Below are 6,000 nucleotides of genomic sequence, written 5' to 3' on the forward strand. Positions count from 1 at the left end.
AAATCATTATATTTATTCATTGAAACCCTATCATATACTCATCCACATCTTGTAAAGAGAACTGTCATAACAATTACCGAGAATAAGCAATCAGTACTTTGAAAACTCACAGCATATCTACATCAACAGTTATATGTATAACATTTATCCTTTAGAATTATGGTCTTTCATTCTGAAATGCTGAACAGCACTCAGTCTACAAATCAATATTCTGAATGTTGAAAAAGCTGAATAAAGCAGCAGAAACTGTAGACAACCGTAAACGACCTTAATCGTCGGAAGTTTAATGATAAAGAATAGTATGTTGGAAAAGCCCAGAAAAATTGAAACTGAAAAACGGATTGAGCTAACCACGAAGGAGACCAAGGACAAATACAAGGACCATACCCTATATTCAAAGGATCCAGATGATTCTGTATCCGATGAAATCTTTAGAGAATATCCTACTCCGAAGTCATGTTAAAAGCTTGCGGAAAATCTTTCTCCATCAACCATCGAACTTAGAAATTCCAAAATATCATCATCAATATCTTCGATATTTCTGAGGATATTTTCAAAAATATTCTCGTCTGAAATTATATACCTCTTCGTGCTTCCTGTGTATCATTATATTGGAAACATTCAAGAGAAAATTTAGTACCAAAAAGCAGATTATGCGAAACTATGAAGAAAGCCGTGAACAAATCACAAAGAATAAGTTTGACTTCAAAGAATCTAAATGATTCAATGTCTGTTGAAGTCTTTAGCGAATATCTTGCTCGTTACTCTAAACCCTTGCAGATAATAGTTTCTATCATCCTCTGATCGTAGATATTCCGAGATATTATCGTATCTTTCATTATAAATATCCTCCATATTTCTGAAGATATTTTCATAACTATTCTTATCTGAAATCAGTAATCTCTTCGTGCTATCAGTTTTACATCATATAGAAACTATTAGTTTCTATATTCTGTTAACTTTCGAGTTTAAAATATGAATGTTTTTGAAGTAGTGTTAGGAACTGATGCATGAGTTAGTATAATATAATGACACTTGATCAACGTGATTATATTACAGTAAGTCATGCTGAGTTTCTAATGGGACGTGATGATTCACAGAATCATAACATCATCACGTGTCATGTTACATAACTCTTTTATTCAAATTAACTTCTGAACATATCAAGAAAATATGTTCTTGATAGTTCTATTCTCAGTGATTCTGATAATTTGACAAATCAAATCGTGCTAATACCTTCTTTCTTATTTAGAACATGATGTTTATCTGAAATCCCATACTTACGAATTCTAGACCATTACTCGCTTTACTAGAGGTCGGGAGAATAATAAAAAGGCAAAGAGATCTAAAATATAAGAGAAAATATAAAGCCCAATGACAACACTTAAATTACAAACCGTGGATATCAGTACGTATAGCAATATAAAGACACGGAAGGATTATAAATACAATCATCCCTAGAGCATAATAGAAATAAACAGATTCTTCAGGTGGGAGTTGGAAAAGAAGAACGATCATTGCGATAGTTAGAATAAGAACAAGGATCAGAACAGGGTTAAGCATTTTCATAAATCTTTTGAATTTGGGAATTGAGTATAGAAGTGGTGAAAATAAATGGAACGGAAAAGGTAAATTTTATAAAGGAAATATCAGACGTAGTAAGCGAGACAGATCACCGTATTTAATTAAAGAGATCTTAATTTCCATAAATCCCGAAGAATCAGATCTTATAGATCTTCAAGATTTTCTTTTAAATCCCTTGAATTCCGAAATTCAAACCTGACTACGTCAAAAGTTAAAACAAATCTTTATTGTTCACTTCATTTTTTTGTGATAGCTTCACTCATACACTTCGAGAAATCGAATCGTTTTATCCAAATTATACAATGGTGATAAAACTCCAATTATCAACTCAAATTCGTCAGGAGAACATATTTATTGTTAGCTATGACGACCTCACTCAAATTTCGGGACGAAATTTCTTTAACGGGTAGGTACTGTGATGACCCAGAAATTTCCGAGCAAATTTAAACTTTAATCTTTATATTATTTCGACACGATAAGCAAAGTCTGTAATGTTGAGTCTTAAAAAGTTTGAACTGTTTCATATATTCAATTGACCTTTGACTGTGGCTGACAATTCACGAATAATTGTTTGTAAACAAATATATAAGTGTATATATATATATAAATATAAATATATATATATATATATATATAATATTATGAAATAATAAAATACACTGTAATCAATTTAATTTAAATATAAATAAAATACAGAATAATTAAGTTGCTATTAGAAATGAATATATATATATTTGAAATCTAAACATAAGTGAGATTATACATTGTAAACTATAAATATTAAATATCTAATACAAGTTATTGTATAACATATATAATTAGTAAATATGATTAAATTATAGAATGGTAATACATTAAACTTTATATAACTGTTATATTAATATTAACATCATTACTTTCATTATTATTACTAATATTAATAATAGTATTGATATTTGTATTACTAACATTATTATTTATAAATATGAAATACTTATATATAATGAGAAGTTGAATAAAAAATAACTTGTCATATCCTTTATGTTACTTGCATTATCATGATATATTATTTTTACCTTGAACATTAAAAATCATTATTTGGTTATCCTTAACAATATGATCATTTTTAGTTTATAGTTACTATTATAATTATTATTATTATTATTAATATGAGTGTTATTAATATTAATATCATTATTATAATTTCTATTATTATTATTAGTATCATGCTGATTAATAATATTATTAATATGCCTATTATTATAATTATTAGTATTTTTGTTAATCCTAATAATATTAATAATATAATTAATATTTAATAATTATCACTATTAATATTTAAATTTATAAAGTCAGTTGAAGAATCAGATATGTATCACATTGATATGGTATAGTTATTGATTTATTCTGTCTCTAAAGGTTCCAGCTATGTATAAATCAAACACAAGCAACCAAAATTTGTTCTAAGTCCCTTTCTCCTTTATTTTTTTTTAATATTATTTGGGGTACCTGATGTACAAATCTGTTGAATAAATTGCTATATGATAATTGATATATTGGTGTGATAGTGCTCCAAATGAACATATATTTAGTAGCAATATCCTCCCAATATGTAAATTATTTAGTTGTAATTGTCCTATTTTAAGTTGTAATCGTTTATATTAAATAAGTGCGAAGACAAAAGGCGAAAACGACGATTTGAAGACGCAAATGACCAAAAAGCTCAAATGTACAAGATACAATCCAAGTGGTTCAAATTATTGATGAAGAACGTCTAAAAAAGATAAGAGTACAAGTTACAAAACGCAAAGTACAAGATATTAAATTGTACACAAGGACGTTCGAAAATTCGGAACCAGGACATGAGTCAACTATCAACGCCCGACGTAACGGACTAAAAATTACAAGTCTACTATGCACAAGAATATAATATAATATATAAATAATTATATTAATTATTTATATTTTATATTTATATATATAAAACGTCGGCAAAGAAGATCCAAAGGGGTGTGAGCTGTATTCCATATCCCCGCGACTCGCGGAGTTCTCAGGCACAAAGTGCCGCGACTCGCGGAGCACAGAAATTTCAGAATCCCTATAAAAGGTCGCGAATTCTGCCGAGTTTAATAACATAATAATAATAATACTCCCTAGTATAATATAAATAAATATATATATGTATATATAGTATAGATTAGTGTTATATTAGATTAGTTTGGGTTATGTAAAGGTTATTTTTACGGGTTTTTAAAGTCGGAGCTCTGTCCGTGTAACACTACGCGATAAAAAATCAATGTAAGCTATGTTCTCCTTTTTAAATTAATGTCTCGTACTTAAGTTATTATTATGCTTATTTGAGCCAAAGTAATCATGATGTTGGACTAAATATTAAAGACAGGGTAATTGGGTTTTGTACCATAATTGGGGTTTGGACAAAAGAACGACACTTGTGGAAATTAGACTATGGGCTATTAATGGTCTTTATATTAAATTAACGATACCTCGTTAATTTAATATAAAGGTTATGATTTGAAGTATCTATATATAACCACATACGCTTAATCGGACACGATGGGCGGGATATTTATAAGTACGAATTATTGTTCATTTGACCGGACACGGGGATGGATTAATAGTCAATGGACTCATTAAAACAGGGGTGGATTACATTCAAGGGTAATTGGTGTAATTGTTAACAAAGTATTAAAACCTTGGTTTACACACAGTCGATAACCTGGTGTATTCATTAAGCAAAGTATTAAGACCTTGTTAAAGTTCGAATCCCCAGTTAGTTGGAATACTTGACTTCGGGTATAAGGTTAAATTTGCCGAGCAGTTTATAATTATGACCGATGAACTATTATGGACAAAAACCAGATAGGTTTCAAATACATCCAGGACAAAGGACAATTAGCCCAGGACAATAAATTAAAATCAAAACGTCAAACATCATGGTTACGGAAGCTTAAATAAGCATAATATATTTTATTTCATTTTTCCTCGTACTTTTATTTATTGTCATTTTAATTATTGTTATTTATTTTATATTGTTATTTAAATATCTTCATTTACTATACGCTTCGTTTAAAATATAAATCGACAAACCGGTCATTAAACGGTAAACCCCCTTTTATATATTATTATATATAATTATATATATTTTGTACAAATATAGTTGTTTAAAAATATAGTGTGCAATAAGCCCGCTCCCTGTGGAACGAACCGGACTTACTAAAAACTATACTACTCTACGATTAGGTACACTGCCTATAGTGTTGTAGCAAGGTTTAGGTATATCCCATTTGTAAATAAATAATTAAAACTTGTGTAATTTGTAACGTATTTCGTAGAAAAATATACACTATTTCGTACCCCCACGCTACCACATCAAGTTTTTGGCGCCGCTGTCGGGGAACTTGGCGAAACGCTATATTTTTAATATATATTTGTATAAATATATTTTTAGAAAAACAATAAAAAAAAAAATAAAAAAAATATATATATATATATAAATCTAGTTTTACGATTTTTATTTATAAAATTATAAAGTAGTTCTATTTTTATTTTAGTTTTTAAATATAAGTTTTTATTATATAAATATTTAGATTTAAAAAAAAAAAAATGTCGAATTTCAAACTGTACCAGAGTTGAATTCTGGAACCCCGCGACTCGCGGGGTTTGCAGCTTCGGGAACCGCGACTCGCGGAGCCGTCTGACACGAACCTGGTCCAGCAATTAATACGATTTAGGTTTTAATTATTTATTATTATTATTATTAAACCTAATTAGGTTTTATATATAATATTATTTAGTTTAAGTTTTTAATTAATTTGTAATATTAAGTTTTAATTAGTTTTATTTATATATAAAAATTAATACTATTAAAAAAAAAAAAATTTATAAAAATTGTATTTTTTACAACTTTTTGTATATTTTTATATTTTGTCCCTTTTTATTTGTTTTTAGCGTAATATTTGTATGTTTTTCGCTCGTATTTAGTTTTAAGACATTGTTTTTGCCGTAGCTTATTTTTATTTCTAGATTTTTAGGCTTTGCCGTAAAATCCCTTAAGTGTTTTTTTCTTTAGACTAAGATTTAGGTGCTTTAGAATTTTGCGACGCCATTTTTCGCTTTAGTTTTAAATAGATTTTAGTGCCTTTAAGTAATTGCCGTTTTCTGAATAAAATTTCATTTACCTTTAGACCTTTAGGCGCAACTTTTTAGATATAATTTTTAGACTTTTAAGTTACGATGCGCTATTTTCTTATTTTTATTTTTCGACGTTTTTCGACGCGCATTCTTTTTCTTTATTACTTCTCGACGCTTTAGTTTTTAGGACTTAGAAATTTTCTCTATTTCTTATCTAATATCTCAAACGGAAAGAAAAATTATTTAAGTGGTTAAATTAATGGACGTTGACAATTTTCTGCTTCG

The sequence above is a fragment of the Rutidosis leptorrhynchoides genome, chromosome 3, assembly GCF_046630445.1.
Source record: "Rutidosis leptorrhynchoides isolate AG116_Rl617_1_P2 chromosome 3, CSIRO_AGI_Rlap_v1, whole genome shotgun sequence".
In the NCBI taxonomy this organism is placed as follows: Eukaryota; Viridiplantae; Streptophyta; class Magnoliopsida; order Asterales; family Asteraceae; genus Rutidosis; species Rutidosis leptorrhynchoides.